At 34.7% G+C, this 20597-nt stretch overlaps 1 protein-coding gene across 1 annotated transcript in view; it reads left to right on the top strand.

The window, feature by feature from the left end:
• Nucleotides 1-20597, top strand: part of CCDC178 (coiled-coil domain containing 178) — a 360636-nt gene that overhangs the window by 154042 nt on the left and 185997 nt on the right. The gene's annotated exons all lie outside the window — the stretch shown is intronic.

The following is a 20597-nucleotide window of genomic DNA, read 5'->3' as shown; positions in this document are numbered from 1 at the left end:
CTGTGTCTAATGGTGTAAAGATATTTCAGGTTATGTGTTATTTAATCTGAGTTCTCTTGTGAAAAGTGATATATTCCATGATAAAACCAAGAGTTATAAACATTTTTTAAAATCTCAGACAATATGTGTCAGCTGTTTTGCATTTTTGCTTTTTTTCTTGCGAGTCACAGTGACACAAACCCCCAAATTTTGTGACTTCTTATGCTTCTTTTACAGGTAGGCTTCAAATTTTGAACAATTTTATTGTAGTATAAGGTGCTATAATTATAATGCTGTCTTCTCATCTGGTGTGGTATTTGCCACTAAAGAATGTTATAGCTTAGGAATTTCATGAGCAGTCACGTCTTTTTCCTGATAGGTCATTTGCATTTCATGTTTTCCTATTTTATTGTTGCATAGCTTTTCAAAGAAATTAATAAAGTTCATATAGTTGGCAGCAAGTATAGCAACATAGAATTTAGGCACTCCCTAAATTCAATCAGAGTTTAGATAAAGCACAGACTACATTAATGTATGGGCACTGTTATAACCTCTATTAATATAGTTGAAAGCCGTCAAGCACCAGTGATTCTCAGAAACATAAAAAAGTTTGTATTAAAAATCACTGAACAGTACAAAAATGGGAACAATACATATAAATTAAATTTAGCACTCAACTTTATAAAACACCTTTCTTTATAAAAGATGGCATATGTTTGCATGCATTCCATGTTGCAGTAAATACAAGGTTTTTAACCGTGAGTATTCAGATGCTTAGTGCTTATTCAATGATTTTTCTCCTTAGGTTAGAAGAATAAGAATTTTTATCCCAAGCACTAATCTACTTTTATTTTCATAGTGTTAGGGGGCCCTTTTAAAGGAAGTTAGTAATAAGAATGGCAGTATTTACTGTTGTCTGCATTTGAGCGGTTCACAGCTGAGCACTCCTCTTATGTATTCAGTGACAAATGGCAATCACTTTATCATTTATCTTATGACAAATAGCAGATTCAGCCACAAACTGCTGGCCGAAGCAAACTTACAGGATGAAGTTCTTTATTGTTTATGGTTTGTGGGTTGATGTATTCATGCCTTGTTTATTTGTGAAATGAACAAAAATCAGTAAGCAGGCATGAACAGAAATTTGGCCACGCAATCAGTTGTACTTTTTTTCCTCCAGTCTTCCAAGGACCTTACAAGGAAATTCGCTGAACTAGGTCTAAGCTGTAAGCTGCCTTTAGAAAAAAAAAAAAGTCATTAGAGGATGCACCAAATTGTGACATTATGCCCTTAAGCCAAAATAACACTGAATGGAGTTCCTACCTCACATTAACCTCCCAGAATAAGGGTCTTAAATTTGATAGCAAGCTATTGTCGTAGACAAGAGGCATTGGCCAACAATAGAAGGAAATTACCCCACTGTACTCTCACAATTTAAGCAATATGTTAAAGTTTTTACTTTTTGTTTCATAGAGTTAAGGGAAATTTGCAAATTAACAATGTGCATTACTGTAAATTGTACCTGAATTTCATATACTGACTTTTGTGATTGCACATATGCTTAAGCGTGTTATTAATTTAATTCTTGTAATTGATATATAAGGAAATATTGAAGTAGGTCACATTCTGTGACATATATTTGAGATTGAAATGCATGATACTGGATAATGACAATAGTGCATTAAAAAATTTTAACAATAGACAAAAGAAGATGTAATTTCTAATTTTAAATTTGCTTTTTTCCACACTGTCTTTGAGAAACTTAATATGACTCTCAATGGCTTATATTTTATTATTAGCATACTTTTTGAGTCATGATGCATTATACTAGATCTAATTAAATGTATAAAAATTACTGATTTATTGTATTAGGGGAAAATCACTGATAATCATAATCCAGTTAATAGAAAAATATTAGTATAAGATTCTCTTCTTTCTTTTCTTTAAGGATAAAGGGAAATAAGGAAGCCCTTTGTATATATGAATAGGAAAATTATGTATGTTTTATATCTAAACTGTTAATAGCAAATCAACAAAATAAAGTAGTACATAAAAGGTTATACTAATTTTCAAAACTCAATAGGAAAAGGTGGTGTTTTAAGGTGAAATAAATGGTGGACTCACTTAATGAAATTTTAATGTACATGTATTTTTCAAGTCATATTCTGACATGTTTTGTGTAAAGGTCATTTGATACATAGTCTATAACAAAAAAATAACTGCCTACTTTAATTTGAATAGCCTCTAAGCAACTGTGTAAGTTCCATAATTTGCTGTTATAAAAAATAGGTATTTGCATGTAATATATTTGTTATCATTTATATCCTGAAAAACTCTCCGCTAGAAAAAGTAACCAAAAAACAAAACCAAAAACCCAACAAAACAAAACAAAATCTGGCCAGTTAATATCCATGAAGTTTGTAGACTGGTGGTGTTAAAACTAATATTCTGAAAGGAAACCGAAGTTAGAGGTCCAGAAAAAGCTATTATGCAGCTCTGAGATTTGCATATGCTATCTGCTTGGCTCATCAGAGGTGAATGATAGTTTCCACTGCACTTAGTTACAAGCCAATCTAGATGCAGTTATTTGCATAAACAATTTGATTGGTAAACATTGCTCTATACCTCTGTATTGAAAACTTTTGGGGGAAAAGAGACTCTTTTTGGATTTTATAAATCCATACTTGGGGTATCTTTCCTTTGTGTTATGACAGAAAATAGAAAAAAGACAAAGAGGAATGATATACAGGTGAAATTTTATCAAGTAGATAATGCCAACCAGAAGACAAAGCATAGTTTGTTATTATTTGAATTAAGACTATTTAATAAAAGTATTTATTGAAATTACTCTGAAAAAAAGAAGTCATCAGTGAACTCAGATCCATAGTTCAGCCACTAACGAATGAGTTTTCATGTTCTTTTCCCACTACATCTAATATATTTTACAAAGCTGTAATGATTGTATACTTAGAATTTAATACATTTTTTTCACTTAGCAGAAGTAGATTTTCCATGCTGCTATATGTTTCTCAAAACAATATTTTTCACTGAGTGCTTTAGTATTCCAGCAAGTAATATATTCATTAAACATCTCTTGAATGACTAACATGTGCCAGACTTTGTGCTGAAACATGGATGTAAAATTGTTACCACTGTGTCTCTGCCTTGAACATACTGGACAGAAAAGTGGAATGAGGAAAATCAACAAGTACAAGGTGATAAATGAGAGAATTGAACGGTTCAAGAAGAAGAGGCATCTATATCAAAATAGAGGCCATGGAGGGTTTCCTCAAGAAGATGACTTTGAGCTCAATTTTCACCTACGTTTCTAAGAATAGGTAGAAGCTACTTACGTAGAAACATTGTATGACAGAAAGTTGGCAGAAAGAAACAGCACTGTTGAAAACATGATATATTCCTGAATAGATCCAGTTGGCAAAAGTGGCAGTGGGGAGGGCAGAGATGTAAACGGCACCCTGAACTATGTTTGATATCAAACTATGTTTGATAAAGGGAACTATGTTCCCTTTATCCTTAAAGGAAAGGGAAGCCAGTGAAAGGTTTTAAGGTGCAGTAGTTTTGGGTACAGTAGTTTTGACTCTTTATAAAGGGGGTAACTTGGGCAGCAGCTTGAAGACTGATTTGTGGCACGAACAAGTTTAGAGGCAGAAATGCAAGGAAGGAGGTTCTTAAACGGATCCAAATCTAATTTTGAAGCAATACAGATTGCGAGGGAGGAACTGAACATGGGCATGAATGAGAGAAGGAGAAATTTTGGAGGAAAAATTAATGGGACGTGGTGAAACCTTAGTCAGTAATTGAATGTAGGAACCAGTGAGAAAGAGGAGTTGAGAATAAATCTCAGGTTTCTGGCTTGTGAAACCGGGTAAGCGGCAGTGCGTTTTACTGGCAGCAAAGAATAAGGAAAAGCAAGTATGAGAAAAGCTGGATCATGGTTCTGTTTTGAAAATACTGAGCTCGGGTTGCCTGTGCCATCCAAACGCAGATGGAAGATCTTGATACACATCTCTAGATTCTAGCAGCGAGAATTGTTCTGGATTCTTGGGAAGCATCTATGAATGGGAAAATGGAGTGAGAGCTAAGAGCAGGTAGCTAAGGATATGGAGTAATTTGGGGAACACTCATATTTCATGAGAACAGGAGAATTTCATGAACATGAATATTTAGAGAATCATATGAGGAGTCGCGATCAGACATAAGAAAAACTAAGAATCAATAGAAAAGTAAAGAGCTTCAACAAATGATTTCAACAGAAAGAGGTAGTCAAACATGTCATATGTTGAGTAGCTAGAGTAAATGAATATATTACAGCTGTTTTAATAAGTTCAGTGGAATGGAGGGGGCAGGAGCCATATTTTAGTGGGCTTAGAGTAAGTAGAAGTGAGAAAGTAGAAACATTCTGTACAGATTATTCTTTCGAAAGCACAGTATGTGTCAGAAAATGCTAAATTAGGAAATAGGCAAACAGAATAAAGGGAAGAATTGTTTTTAAGCTGGGGGCTTTTGAACATGTTAATTTGCTGAGAAGAGAAATCCAGTAGAAGAAGAAATGTTAATGCTTTTCATTAGAGCAAAAGCCAAGGCTCCGAGGATGTGGAATGCACTTCGAACACAGAGCCCTGGGGCCAGTGCTAGCCTTGGGTGGAAGGGCTGTCTTCCATGAGAGAGGAAGACGGCTGTGAAAGCAGATAAGTTTTCAGATGGGTGAGTTTGATTCTTAAATAAAAAAGAAAATATTGTAGTGAGGCCAGAGGTTTATGAAGAGGTTTGGAGTTGAAAAAGTTGAAGCAGAAATGTAGCTGGCTAAGGATATTGAGAAATTATTGAGGGAGCAGATTCAAGTAGAGACCTTGCATTTGTAATGGTAGCAGCAGGTGACTCTCTTCTGTGTCACTTAACAGCTCAAATTTGTGGGGAAACTCTTATTTTTTTTTTTTTAATTCAGAGCTGGAGTTTTGTAGGTTGCATGAGACCTAAACACACAAGAGAGACAAAACATATATTGAAGACAGAAAATAACTGAAATGATATCTTTGGAATAGAAGGAGGATAAAAAGGAAAAGAAAACAAAGTTTGCTAGAGAATGGAAAATGCAAGTGTAAAAAGCATTAGAGAACTTGTAGTCAGAGGAGAGAGGCACCTCCTCCAGTAGGAGAAAATGGAAAAGGGCTGTAAAAACACTAGTATGTAACTCCTGGGCCCAAAACATTAAGACAGTTCTCACCTTAAAGTTTTTATTTACACATCAAAGTATAGAAGGCAGTTGTCTTGACTGAGACCAGAGAATAGATCACAAAATAAAGTAGTAAAAGAAAAAAATGGTAGTTACAAAATAGGATAATGTGATTTAAAATTTTAGAAGTGGAACATTTTTGGGTGACCAGAGTTTAGGTGTGCCAAAGAGTTTGTATAATAACATGGCAATGGATATGCTCTTCCAGGAACTTGGAGATGTCTAAGGTAAAATTTTGGATGGAACAACTCCATGGATGTTGAAGTCATGGAAGATAATTCCAGTATTTGAGTTGTAAGGAAGATGATGAGCCAGCTGCTGAAGTCTTCAGCAAAAATAGGAAAGCGACAATAAGTAAGAGTAAGGAGAAAGGGGTAAAAGGTGTTGTAGCTGGATGGCATGAACCTTAAATGCAGTGACTCATTGGAGGCTAGATGAAGGATGGGGTGGAAAGGACAAGACAGGACCACAAAAAATGCCATCAGAAAGTGTAAGAGGTATGAATCCTTAATGAAAAGCAAACAAATAAAAACCTCAGCAATTTGGAAAGAACCAAGATATACATGAGCAAGCAAAATGTGTTCTGTTAAATAGATTTCAAGATAGAAATAACTTTGACCTCTCCCCCCGAGAAGACATAGATCTTCTAGAAGACAAAATCATAAACAAACTGCAGTTGACTATGAGGATAATAAAGTAAAAGGACACCTAAGAGCACCAGGATTATATGAAATTCTCTTAGTAAAGAAAGGCCATGAGATTTGTTCAAGGAAGAATAGCCCTAGTAAGATTTTAATTGTTAGGAAGTAGCATGCCTATATATTCAAAAATATATAAATATATATATATATATAAACAATCATGATCAGTTTTGACTCAAACCACATTTAAATGTTTTAATTTACATATTAATTTATTTGTATTTATATTATATAGTTATATATAATATGAATACATAATAAATATATTTTATGCAATTTGAATCAAAACTGAGTGATCATGAATTTTCCAGGGACAAGAAATTTTTGTTAGCTAATTTGAATAAACATGGACAGCTTGGAGGTCAAGGAGAGGCATATTTAGAAAAATATCAGTTGTATTAAAGGATTATGCTCTACTGCTTTAAGAGAGGATCATTTCATGGGTAACTAGAGGTAGTTTGAAAATCACAAATAAAATTGATAGTATAACAAATTCAGTGCATTGCCAGCCATTATCCTAGGCACGTGGGATACAGGACCCTAAGGAAGACCTGAGCCCTCAGTTCCGCTGTATTCAGAGACAGGTTATTCTCTCAGCAGTTTCCCCTGAGCCTGTCAGCTATAAGCCCAGCACAGCCAGGTGCTGAGGTATTTGGTACCTCTGTCATTAGCAGCAAGCAATTGCAGATATTGTCAGGAACACAGACTCTATAGCAGCCAAACCTCGACTGAAAGAAATAGTCTTTAACCAGAATTGCTATTCAGTAATCCATTCTTTTAGATATTATAAAATCTCTTTTTGAATTAAACCAGCAGAGAGCTGTTCCTGACCATGTATTACCTCTTCTCTATAGAATTACTACCTTGAGGGTCACTGTAAGAAATGGCTCTGACGAAACTCATTGTTGTGTTCACTGTAAAAAGGATGTTGTCCATTGAATTCACAATATCTACTTTAAGACCAGAAATTTCTGTCAGGTGTTAAGTATCAGGAATAGTGAATACTATTTATCCTACAGATTCTGTTTGTTTGATCTTCAGGGCATTGAATTGACCAGGTTTCCCTTTTAATAGTGTCTGTTAGAAAGCTTAGTGGACATATATATGTGACTTGCTTGCAGGAAGTATATAGGTTCTATTTTATGCACCACGCTTGCTTATTCCTTTATGTTTGTTTCTTTTTCTCAGCTAGTTTCAGTATATATTTTTCTGTGGTGATTGTGCTTATAAATAGAGGGGAATCCTGTCTCAGGATGGAGTAGGAAACAGAAAGAAGGAGAGGAAGGGAGATCCTACTATATGCAAAATTCTGTAATACAGAGGTGAGTGAAAAAGGAACCTGCCTTCTGTTCACTTACAGTCTAGTATGGATAAGCGATTCATAGACAAACTATAATATAGAGGAGAAATAGTATTTTTTCTAGAAAACAATATACTATGATAAGATGAAGGTATAGTAAGAATGGTCAGAGTAATGCAGTGCTTTATAAATACACTGAAAATATTCATTTAATTGGTTCTTTTGCTAAGATACACACATCTACTTCCAAGATAGAAAAACCTGAGCTATATTAAGCACAGAATGTATATGACATAAATCAGTATCAATTTTGTAGCAATATGAATATTTTATTCATTTCCATCATTCTATATTTATATAGCTTAAAATTCTGCTTGTAATTTTAACATGTAGTTATTTATCACAGTGCTTATTATTTTATGTTAACAAATATTTTGCACAGTCTGTATAGAGTACTAGAATTTCTTCCATAGCTGATATCATTGTTTTTATGTTGTATATATGACCCAAATATTTCAAAAGCTATAGTTATAGATTTTAAATTGCACTTTCAAGAGTCATTATTTCATCTTGTGATTATTAAAACGGTGTAACTAAAAAGAACCCTAAAAGAGCTATACTCCTCTGGAATCAGAGCAAGAAACATGTATACTTGTTTATTTCCCAGATTTTCTTGTTAGCCTTTTTCAATATTTTCTAAACAGGGGTTTAGCACAGGTGACCATGGGTTGAGGGAGCCCTCAAACTCCATGAAATCATATGTTTCACATACATGGATTGTGAGAGTTCCTGAAGCAGGGCACTTTCCTGAGGAATCGCTTCATGGCCTGCCTCACCATCTACAAAGTGGAGGAGCCTCTTCAGGAAACAAATGCCGGGGATGCCCCCAAAACAAAACATCTTCGAACTCAGCGAATCTTATAGCAGGGAATTTTTTGGGGGGAAGAGAGATCAACTGATATACATGGCTGCAGACTGAGGAAGGTCTTGACAGTTATTTAAAGGTGGTGATGAATCCACAATAATGCATAGAGGTGGTGTTCCCTAAACTAGCTCCCAAAGGAAACTAGATAGTATTTAACAATTGAATTAAAGTGATATTATTGGCATTTTTCCCTCCACAAAGTAAAATGCTTACCTCATTATGCATTCCCATACTATGGGGACAAAGCATTGTTTAGCTGTTCTGAAGCTTAAAATCTGACATGTGTAGACAGGAAACAGCACACTGCTATCCAGCCTCTCAAACAAATGTCTTTTTTTTTTTTTTTTGCTATACGCGGGCCTCTCACTGTTGTGGCCTCTCCCGTTGCGGAGCACAGGCTCCGGACACGCACGCCCAGCAGCCATGGCTCTCGGGCCCAGCCGCTCCGCGGCACGTGGGATCTTCCCGGACCGGGGCACGAACCCGTGTACCCTGCAACGGCAGGCAGACTCTCAACCACTGCGCCACCAGGGAATCCCCAAATGTCATTTTTATAAGAATTTTAAGCTAATGGTTGGAATCTTGACAGGAAGAATATAAAAGCTGGTTCTATTCAACCACCCCTCTGCATTATATTTCAGTGTAACCATGAATTTATTATTTTTGTCAACTTTCTAATTCTTGTGTTTGGGTAATAGACCGAGGATAGGTAGGTAAAGAATGACACTTGAAGTCAGTGACATGAGACTGCGACCTTTGCCTCCTGGTTATAGAAGCAGAATTCTTTCTAGTGACCCACCCACATTCTGCACTTCCACAGACTATAAGCATTTCCAACCAGCCAAATTTTTCTATTATCAAAAATCAGTTAACTGCATGATTTACTCAGGCTGATCTCACTAGCTTAAATCTCCAAGTAAAATGTATCCCTAGGAGGAATGAATTCTTAAATTAGCTGAAATTGAACTTTTGAGAAACTGAAACAGGTGTGATTTGAATGAACATTTTACTTAGGTTTTCATGCCTGATAGAAAAAGAAAGTTGAATAGCTTAAAAAGAGTGTATTCTCTTTGCAAATTTTCTTAATTTACTGCACAGTTTTACATATGTGGACCTAATAGTCTGACTGTTGTGATGCAGAGATTTAAATAAAAGCCTTGACAACGGCAATGGCCTCTGTCTTGTCTATCCAGACATAGGTAGCCAGTTTACCATTAACATGTAAGATAACCAAGTACACTCTAAATACATCAGGAAACACTTGTCAAAAGCTACAGCTTCATGATGGGCTGAGAAATCTGATAAACACCCACTTAAACATGTGAATAACTGAATATCATGCAGAATTTTTAACTGGGCTTATTTTATTTTCTGCATTCATCAAAATATTTTGGGTCCAAATAACTTAAAATAGGTTAACTGTTAGAACTTCATGTTTGTGGGGTTTTCTAATATTTTTAATAACTATGTTTTATTAGATCTTGTATAAACACATTCAGAAAGCACTGGATTTTTTTCAGTTTTGAAATAATATTTTTAACGTGTGAGCAAGTGTTTCCTCTACATATGCAATTTCCTTCATTGTCTAGAACTGCAGTTATCAAAGTGTGGTCTGCGAGACTCGTGGGGGGTGAGGCAGGTTCTATAAGAACAGAACTATTTTCAAATAATACTAAGAGATTTGTCTTTTGGACCGAGTGGGTAAAAGTGCTGGTGCTTTAGTGTGAATGAAGGTAATGGCACAGACAGTAGTCCTAATACTTGTGGTAGTCCTCACTGTAAGACACTTGCATGGCCAACTTTGATTAAGAAATTACTTGATGATGTAGTAAATATTAATTGTATTAAATCTCAACACTGGAGAGCATGTCTTTTTAATAGTCTCTGATGAAATGTGAACTACACATAAAACACTTCTGCAAAGGAAAGAAATCATAAAGATCAGATCAGAAATAAATGAAAAATAAATGAAGGAAACGATAGCAAAGATCAAAATAACTAAAAGCTGGTTCTTTGAGAAGATAAACAAAGTTGATAAAACATTAGCAAAAATTGATAAACAGGGGCTTCCCTGGTGGCACAGTGTTTGAGAGTCCGCCTGCCGATGCAGGGGACACGGGTTCGTGCCCCAGTCCGGGAAGATCGCACATGCCACGGAGCAGCTGGGCCCATGAGCCATGGCTGCTGGGCCTGCACGTCCGGAGCCTGTGCTCTGCAATGGGAGAGGAGACAGCAGTGGGAGGCCCGCGTACCAAAAAAAAAAAAAAAAAAATTGCTAAACCATAAACTTATCAAGAAAAAAGAGGGAGAAGACTCAAATAAATAGAATTAGAAATGAAAAAGGAGAAGTAACAGCTGACACTGCAGAAATACAAAGGATCATGAGAGATTACTACAAGCAACTATATGCCAATAAAATGGACAACCTGGAAGAAATGGACAAATTCTTAGAAAAGCACAACCTTCTGAGACTGAACCAGAAAGAAATAGAAAATATAAACAGACCAATCACAAGCACTGAAATTGAAACTGTACTTAAAAATCGTCCAACAAACGAATGCCCAGGACCAGGTGGCTTCACAGGCGAATTCTATCAAACATTTAGAGAAGAGCTAACACCTATCCTTCTCAAACTCTTCCAAAATATAGCAGAGGGAGGAACACTCCCAAACTCATTCTATGAGGCCACCATCACCTTGATACCAAAACCAGACAAAGATGTCACAAAGAAAGAAAACTACAGGCCAATATCACTGATGAACATAGATGCAAAAATCCTCAACAAAATACTAGCAAACAGAATCCAACAGCACATTAAAAGGATCATACATTATGATCAAGTGGGATTTATCCCAGGAATGCAAGGATTCTTCAGTATACGCAAATCAATCAACATGATGCACCATATTAACAAATTGAAGGAGAAAAACCATATGATCATTTCAATAGATGCAGAGAAAGCTTTCAACAAAATTCAACACCCATTTAAGAAAAACACCCTCCAGAAAGTAGGCATAGAAGGAACTTTCCTCCACATAATAAAGACCATATATGACAAACCCACAGCCAACATTGTCCTCAATGGTGAAAAACTAAAAGCATTTCCACTAAGATCAGGAACAAGACAAGGTTGCCCACTCTCATCACTATTGTTCAACATAGTTTTGGAAGTTTTAGCCACAGTAATCAGAGAAGAAAAAGAAATAAAAGGAATCCAAATCGGAAAAGAAGTAGTAAAGCTGTCACTGTGTGCAGATGACATGATACTATACATAGAGAATCCTAAAGACTCTACCAGAAAACTACTAGAGCTAATCAATGAATTTGGTAAAGTAGCAGGATACAAAATTAATGCACAGAAATCTCTTGCATTCCTATACACTAATGATGAAAAATCTGAAAGAGAAGTTAAGAGAACACTCCAATTTACCATTGCAACAAAAAGAATAAAATACCTAGGAATAAACCTACCTAAAGAGACAAATGACCTGTATGCAGAAAATTATAAGACACTGATGAAAGAAATTAAAGATGATACCAACAGATGGAGAGATATACCATGTTCTTGGATTGGAAGAATCAACATTGTAAAAATGACTATACTACCCAAAGCAATCTACAGATTCAATGCAATCCCTATCAAACTACCACTGGCATTTTTCACAGAACTAGAACAAAAAATTGCACAATTTGTATGGAAACACAAATGACCCCGAATAGTCAAGGCAATCTTGAGAAAGAAAAATGGAGCTGGATGAACCAGGCTCCCTGACTTCAGACTATAATACAAAGCTACAGTAATCAAGACAGTATGGTACTGGCACAAAAACAGAAATGTAGACCAATGGAACAGGATAGAAAACCGAGAGATAAACCCACGCACATATGGTCACCTTATCTTTGATAAAGGAAGCAAGAATATACAGTGGAGAAAAGACAGCCTCTTCAATAAGTGGTACTGGGAAAACTGGACAGCTACATGTAAAAGAATGAAAACACTCCCTAACACCATACACAAAAATATACTCAAAATGAGTTAAAGACCTAAATGTAAGGCCAGACACCATCAAACTCTTAGGAAAACATAGGCAGAACACTCTGTGATATAAATCACAGCAAGATCCTTTTTGATCCACCTCCTAGAGAAATGGAAATAAAAACAAAAATAAACAAATGGGACCTAATGAAACTTAAAAGCTTTTGCACAGCAAAGGAAACCATAAATAAGACGAAAAGACAACCCTCAGAATGGGAGAAAATATCTGCAACTGAAGCAACAGACAAAGGATTAATCTCCAAAACATACAAGCAACTCATGCAGCTCAATATCAAAAAAACAAACAACCCAATCCAAAAATGGGCACAAGACCTAAATAGACATTTCTCCAAAGAGTATATACAGATTGCCAACAAACACATGAAAGAATGCTCAACATCATTAATCACTGGAGAAATACAAATCAAAACTACAATGAGATATCATCTCACACCAGTCAGAATGGCCATCATCAAAAAATCTACAAACAATAAATGCTGGAGAGGGTGTGGAGAGAAGGGAACCCTCTTGCACTGTTGGTGGGAATGTAAATTGATACAGCCACTATGGAGAACAGTATGGAGGTTCCTTAAAAAACTAAAAATGTAGCTACCATATGACCCAGCAATCCCACTACTGGGTATATACCCTGAGAAAACCATAATTCAAAAAGAGTCATGTACCACAATGTTCATTGCAGCTCTATTTACAATAGCCAGAACATGGAAGCAACCTAAGTGTCCATCAACAGATGAATGGATAAAGAAGATGTAGCACTTATATACAATGGAATATTACTCAGCCATAAAAAGGAATGAAATTGAGTTATTTGTAGTGAGGTGGATGGACCTAGAGACTGTCATACAGAGTGAAGTAAGTCAGAAAGAGAAAAACAAATACCATATGCTAACACATATATATTGAATCTAAAAAAAAAAAAGAAAGAAAATGGTCAGAAGAACCTAGGCAGAAGACGGGAATAAAGATGCAGACCTACCAGAGAATGGACTTGAGGATATGGGAGGGGGAAGGGTAAGGTGGGACAAAGTGAGAGAGTGGCATGGACATATATACACTACCAAACATAAAATAGATAGCTAGTGGGAAGCAGCCACATAGCACAGGGAGATCAGCTTGGTGCTTTGTGACCACCTAGAGGGGTGGGATAGGGAGGGTGGGAGGGAGAGAGACTCAAGAGGGAAGAGATATGGGAATATATGTATATGTATAACTAATTCACTTTGATATAAAGCAGAAACTGACACACCATTGTAAAGCAATTATACTCTAATAAAGATGTTGAAAAAAAAAAACAAAACACTTCTGCTGAACACCAAAGTAGGGTGTCCAGGAAAAACACCTGTGTGATTTTGGAGTTGTGAGTTGAACTAGTCACATTTTTATGGAACATCATTTTCACTTAAAAGAACAGTTGACAGGCAAACCGTGGTTATTCAGACTCAACTACTTGGCATACCTTTTCTTGAAAATGAGCACGATGAGCCTGCCACTTCAAAGAAAGCAAGGCATGGAATTTGTTGCCAATGAAAAAATTTGAACTTTCAAATGAAAATTAGAGTTTTGGAAGGCTTATACATGCGACTGTGATCTTGAAAGCTTCCCAAAACTTAGAGTTTTCTATTGGTATAAATGGTGATATTAACAAAGAAACTTTTCTGGTATCGCACCAGAAACATGTCAATATGTGGGAGATGTGCATAACTCAGTGAACTAATATTTTCAAAATGGCCAATGCGTGATGTTACCAATGGATCTTAATTTAACAAAGTATGAAAAATTCCTTGATATAGCTTCAGAGTTCAAATTGCAAATAATATTTATTAAATTATTATTTAAGAATTGACCACTTTCTGAGTTTTAGTGTAGTATCAAAAGAAAATATTCACAATTATCTGAAACGTCTATGAAAATACTCCTCCCATTTCCAACAACATATCTATATGAAGCTGGATTTTTCTTCATTTACTATAACCAAAACAACATTTGGCAATATACTCACTGTGGAACCAGATATGGAAATCCATATCTTTTTTTTATTGAGCCAGGTATTAAAGAGGTTTGAAAAAAATGTAAAATAGCACCATCCTTGTCACCAATTTTATGTTATGGAAAGTAGTCATTTTTCATGAATATATTTATCATAGCTATTTTAATGGATTAATATATTTTTTCTAATTTTTTGTATTTATTCCCAAATGGTAAATATCAATAAATATAACCTACATAATCAAAGCCCTTTGGGTTTCTTAATAATTTTTAAGAGTACAAATGGATTTTGAGAACAAAAGTTTTGAGAACGGATGATCTAGACAAATTTCACTCATGTAGGATCTTTCTATCAACTGATACAGATAAGGTTTTGATGGTGTGGGGCAACGATGAGATATGTATTCAGTTGCAGTTATACAAGAGCATGTTCTGATATTCAGTTACTTCCTTATTATTTCTAAGAGATTCACACTTGACTCTCTGCAGATGCAATTGGTTTCATGCAGTGAGATTGGGAAAATCACTGCTGCATAGTAACATACTTTTAACCTGGACAAGACTCAACTGACACTTGTTGAAACACAATTGTAAGACCAAAGAGATATTTTATTTATTTAGTACTGCTTAACTCAAGTGGTCAGTTTTGACGACCAAACTTCCATGACTAGTCAATTTTATTATTTCCATATCAAATGCAAATTATTTTGTTATAGAATAACTATTAGCAAATCAAGTAAGTCAGAATTATTGAAAGAAGAGTGCTGAATAGATTCATAGCATCTGAAGTTTTATCATCCAAAGCAGTTGACTCTTTTCTCCTTTTTATTAAGTACTTGACTTTTTAGGGATAACTGATAAGCAATCATATAGATCATAATTTAATAAGAAAAGTGAATGCTGATTCCATCTTGTGTACTAGGGTAGTGGTTCTCTACTTTCTATATTCTCGTTATCATATGGCTTTTAAGATAGTACCAACCATATATTGACATGAAACCAATATTCTAAGATTTGAGACTTTATGTATGGATCCCATTGAGAACCCTTGACTGCTGAAAGTTTAACATTGAAAAGGTTTTATAAAAATTATGTTGATAATATTATTTGAACTATTTTCATAGTTCATACTGATTGATAGTTATTATGAATCAGGTTTCACAAATTCTTATATAGTAAATATCTAGAAAATCTGAAGGTAACTGTGAATAAAACCTTATTTTTTCGTAAGATCAAGAAATGATTTCTGCCAACTCCTACCCACAGAAACATTTCAAGGCAATCCAAGGGCAGCTCAATGAGAATTCAATGTTATATTTACATCATATGAGTAGGAAGGATATTACTAAAGGAGAGGTCATAAGCCTTTTTAAAAAGTTGGAAAATTATAACACAGGGAATAGGCTTTTAGTTTATTGTGTAGAGTTCAGTCCTAATAGAATGTGTCACCAGTATTCTCTATGTCTCTGCACATGTAATTTTCAGTCTTCCCGGTGCCCATGTGATAGCTTAAGTATGAAGTGGAAGTTGGGAAAAGGAAATGGGTAGAATGTTTTATAGGCTTTCCATGTTCTAAGGACTTTCCTTAGTAGAACTTTGCTTCTCCGGGGTCTATATTTGTTGGTTATTTAACTCCACTACTTTTTTCTGTAATTCCATTCTTCTTTCCATTCCCTATTCTCATAAACCTCTCAGTACCTTGTGGCTGAAAGACTGCTCTTCTAGATCATAAATCTAACCAAGACCAGAATAGTTGATAATTTTTTGGTTTTAGAAATAATTTTAGGAGGGTTACATATGTAGGAAGTAAAATACTTTTTTCCCAAGTTATGTATCTTGGGGACACTGTGACTATTCTTTTTCCTTTGGGGCATGTGGCAATCCAGGAAAAAGTAGGATTACTCAGGGTAATTTTGTGGAAGGTATGATGATGAATCAAGGAAATGGGAATTTAGAAAGCATGAGGTATATGGAAAGGAAAAATTGTAGTTATTTTCAGAAGTCTGGGAAATAGCAGTCAAGTCCCTAAAACCCAGAATAATAACTGAGGACTTAAGTTCCTTATAAAAGAGAAACGATTGATCCAATATGCTTCTATAACCGGAACCACATTCAAGAAGAGGGAGGTAGTAAATCAAGATTTTGTTCCGTGAGCAAGTGATGCTGATTATCAACTAGGTAATGAATCCTGAGTCCAGAATCAAAGCATCTTACTTTCTTGATGGGCAGGGAGCTGAGAGAAGTAATCTTGTTATTGACCAGAGTCCTATGATTAAAGGAGGCTATCAAGAAAAGATAATATTAACTAATGATTTAGACTATGAAAGTTCTACTTATCTAAAGCAAGATTGAGAGATCATTTATATCTCATTTTTTGTGTCTATATATATATATATAAATACTTATAATGGTTTACAGTATAGGCATTTTTTAATTGAATGGTATATATTATCAACAAGGTGGCTGAGAAAGCATATAGGTCATGAGAAATAATAAGGGACATCTATGAACACAAATTCAAGAATTTATTTCAATTCAAGAAAATATAATTCAGTATCTTATATGTGCCATGCACTGCGCTAGGGATGGGATATAAAGATGAGTAAGGAATTTTAATCTGATATAAATGATATGTCAGGATTAGATTTTTGGAAGAGGATGTTTCCCTCCCCGTTATTTTGAGTCATTGAAGCAGAAACTCACTTGTACAGGAAAATAGGGATGGGTAGCTTTCCTGCAGACTATATTCCAAGGCTTTCCTCTCTTGAATCATTTCTTTGGACTGTAACTCGCCTTTAAGGAACTCTAAATCCTGACATCTTTCAAAAGAGAGAGTTAAAGGCATTTATTGTCATATAGCCACTGTCATATTCTGATGATAGAAATGTTATCACTATTTCTAGTAGATTTCTTTCCTTAATCAAGGATCATCTGTTAGAAGTATTTTAGATAGGTTAGAGTTAAAAAAAAAAAAAACCCAAAATATAAGTATTTAAAATCCTGCTTATTCTCACTCCCAGATAGATACTGTTTAAATGAGACTGTGTCTTAAAATTAACATTAATTGTGATAGGCTAAATAATGACCCCACCAAAGATAGTCACAACCTCATCACCAGAACCTGTGAATGTACTCTTACATGGTAAAAAGGGCTTTGCAGATATGATTAAATTAAGGACTTTGAGATGGAAAGATTATTCTGGATTATCTGGGTGGGCCCTAAATGTATTCACAGGTGTTCTTATAAGAAAGAGGCAGAGGGAGAATCAACAATGGAAAGAAAAAGGTGATGTGACAACAGAAGCAGAGGGAGAAAATGTGGTGTGATGCTGGACCACGAACCAAGGAATGCAGGTGGCCTCTAGGAGCTAGAAAAGGCAAAGAAAGGAATTCTTTCCCATCTAGAAGGAACCACTTCTGCCAACATCTTGATTTTAGCTACATACGACTCATTTCTGATTTCTGACCTTTAGAACTATAAAACATTAAATTTGTATTGTTTTGAAGCGCTAGGTTGTTATAACTAATTGTTATAGCAGCTTTAACAAACTAATACAATAATTTCCAATAAAATGCATTGGGCAGTGCTGAAGATTTTATATTTTTCCTCCCAGCAATTTTCTAAACAGAGGAATTAGATGACACCATCTTCTACAACACAAATGCACACACCTGGCAAATTATTTATTATAACCATCAGTTTCTATACTTTTGCTCTTCATTACACAGACCAGAGTGCTTGTGGCTCACAGATGTATAACTGTGACCCATCACAGATCAGTCATCTGACCTCTGTCATTTCATGTTGCAGAATCTGTTGTTTGTTCAGAAGAACTTTGTACTTATGAAAAGATGAGTTACTTTTATTATGCATACTGATTATTAAACATTATCATATGATAATTAGCTCTCATCATGTAGTTACAAAAAGGGAAATACTGTCAGGTTGCCAGTCCATAAACCTACTGCATTCGAATAATTCACTTTCAGTAATTAAATTAGCTTTTAAATTGGAGGTAAGCCTGGGGCTTCCATAAATACGTTTTATATTAGAACTTTTCTTCCAATGTTTGGGTTTTTCTTTTTTAGTTTTATTGAGATATGATTGACTTATAACATTGTATAAATTTAAGGTGTACAACATAATGATCTGATATATGTTTATTTTGGGAAACGATTACCATAATAAGTTTGGTTAATATCCATCACCCCACATAGTCTCAAAAAATTTTCCCTTTTCAGATCTATTCTTTTTAGCAACTTTCAAATATACAATACAGTGTTATTAACTGTAGTCATCTCCAATTTCTTGCCTTTATTCTGACAATGATTTGGAAAAAATTCTGGCACAGACACTTTAGTACAGAGTAAATTCACTAGTCTTCAAATAAGAAAAATAGTATTCAAGTTCTTACTGCTTTCACTAAATAACTTGCCCTTAAAAAAATCATTGTCTTTTAAATAAACAGTTTGAACTAGATGATCTTGAAAGGCCATTCAGATCCCACATTGTGTAGTTCTGTGAAATACCCTTTAATTTATAGGAATAATAATATTTGGTACTAAAATATCATAAGGTTCAATATTTTTCTTTCCTTAAGTTGTAATGCTTACCATTTATGAAAATATTAGTCCTTTTAAAGATCCCTAAATTAAAACTCACTTTAAAATGCCATTAGCTCTCCACATGCCGAAGGTTCTGTGTACATGCATTTCTTTTTTGTGCACTCTGTTAGTCTGGTTGTGGCTAAAATCAGCTTAACTTTCTGTATTAGATTATTTCACCAAATGCTACAGTCAAAATGATCAAACCTGTGCACCATAGAAAATTATTCACATTTTATTTTTCTACTGACATTTCTAATTCTGTTATAAATGTTTACCAATAAAGAATTACTTTCAAAATTTTTTTAAAAATCAAATGTTATTTAGAATACATGAAGTTTACATTTCAATTGTCTTAGGTCCTTTTATGGAACTAAAGTACAAAATATCAAATTCACAATTAACAACTAGTTCTGTACCACTGTGGATTGAAGGTGATTCTGGGACTACCAACATTTTCATAGTTTTCTTAGGGAAGAAGTAAAACATACCATTATTTGCAAGTCAGACTGCATCATGAAAATATAGTCACCCACTTTGGAAAATGTACACAAATAATATTAGAAAAGTCTTGAGATCAGTGATGAGAAAGTAATTTAAGCAGCTGTTGAATTACATAAAATGTGTCTGCTTGTTTGACATACTTTTAGGGAAGGGAAGTAGATAAAAGCAGCACTATTATCAAAAAGCAAATACAACCAGTGTTTACAAAGCCTTCTCTAGAATCATTTCACTTAGTCTAAGAACAAACCCTCAGATAAGTGAGCATTTCAAATCCAGTGGTAAAAATGTTACACCTATGTTTTATAAAGCTGTAAGACGCTCAGAATTACTTACTTCAAGAAGTAGCAATTTGTGATGGCAAGATGCATGAAAAGTGTTAGCCTCATGGGAATCCATTTGTGACAACAGAGCAGAAAGCAGCCCTGCTCTGACAATAAAAAGAGTGACAGATAATATAGAAGTAATCAATCTGAAAGGTATAGAATATTTAAACCATGAAATGCCTAAAATGCCGTAAGCGAGATCTTAAAATCAATATAGGATGCTACAGAAAGTCAGAGTAATGACTCAAGAATAGGAATACTATACTGGTCCCATAAAGGTTTTGTAAAATAACTATGTGTATTTTTTAAAAGGAAACATGATTGCTAGGTTGTTTTTATAAAAAGAAGAGGAATTATGCTAATATTTTATAATATTGAAAGTGATTTAAAAAACTCAATATTTTTTTTTAGCATTTTAGTCTATATTTAAGATCATTCTAAGCTACTTTGATGAGAACAAAACCATATTAGTCCTTAAAAAAGTAAGGTTGCAGAAAGCATACAACCTAATACCTGCTTAGGCCTGGGGAGATTTAATTGGTTTATTAGTACTTCACTTAAAATAGTCTTAGATGCAAGGAATGTGATTGCATTAAATTACAGAGTCAGTAAATCACATGTGTCAATGTGTCTGACTTGAAGTCAAAGGCAGAAATATTTTTTGGCTTGAATTAGAAGATCAACCACAAAAATTAAAAATATATCTGAGAGTAAAGAAAGAATACTGTATTCTGGTACTCTTAGAAAATTTTTTTTTTTTTTTTTTTTTTTTTTTTTTTCAGTAAAGAAAGGAGCATTTCTAGACATGTTTAAAACCAAGGCAGGTACCTGACCATCATATTGATTTCTCAAACCCACCTTTTTTTTTTTTTAAGGCTATGTAGACTGATGTGAATCCAATGTATTTGGGATAGAAAGGTGTACTCCATCTTCCTCATTTCTAGGATAACTAGAGGGATAAGA

The sequence above is a fragment of the Aethalodelphis obliquidens genome, unplaced genomic scaffold (assembly GCF_003676395.1).
Source record: "Aethalodelphis obliquidens isolate GAN/ISIS:26980383/991018 unplaced genomic scaffold, ASM367639v1 scaffold32, whole genome shotgun sequence".
Taxonomy (NCBI): Eukaryota; Metazoa; Chordata; class Mammalia; order Artiodactyla; family Delphinidae; genus Aethalodelphis; species Aethalodelphis obliquidens.
Note: the sequence above shows the minus strand (reverse complement) of the source record. Positions and strands in the feature narration are given on the sequence as shown.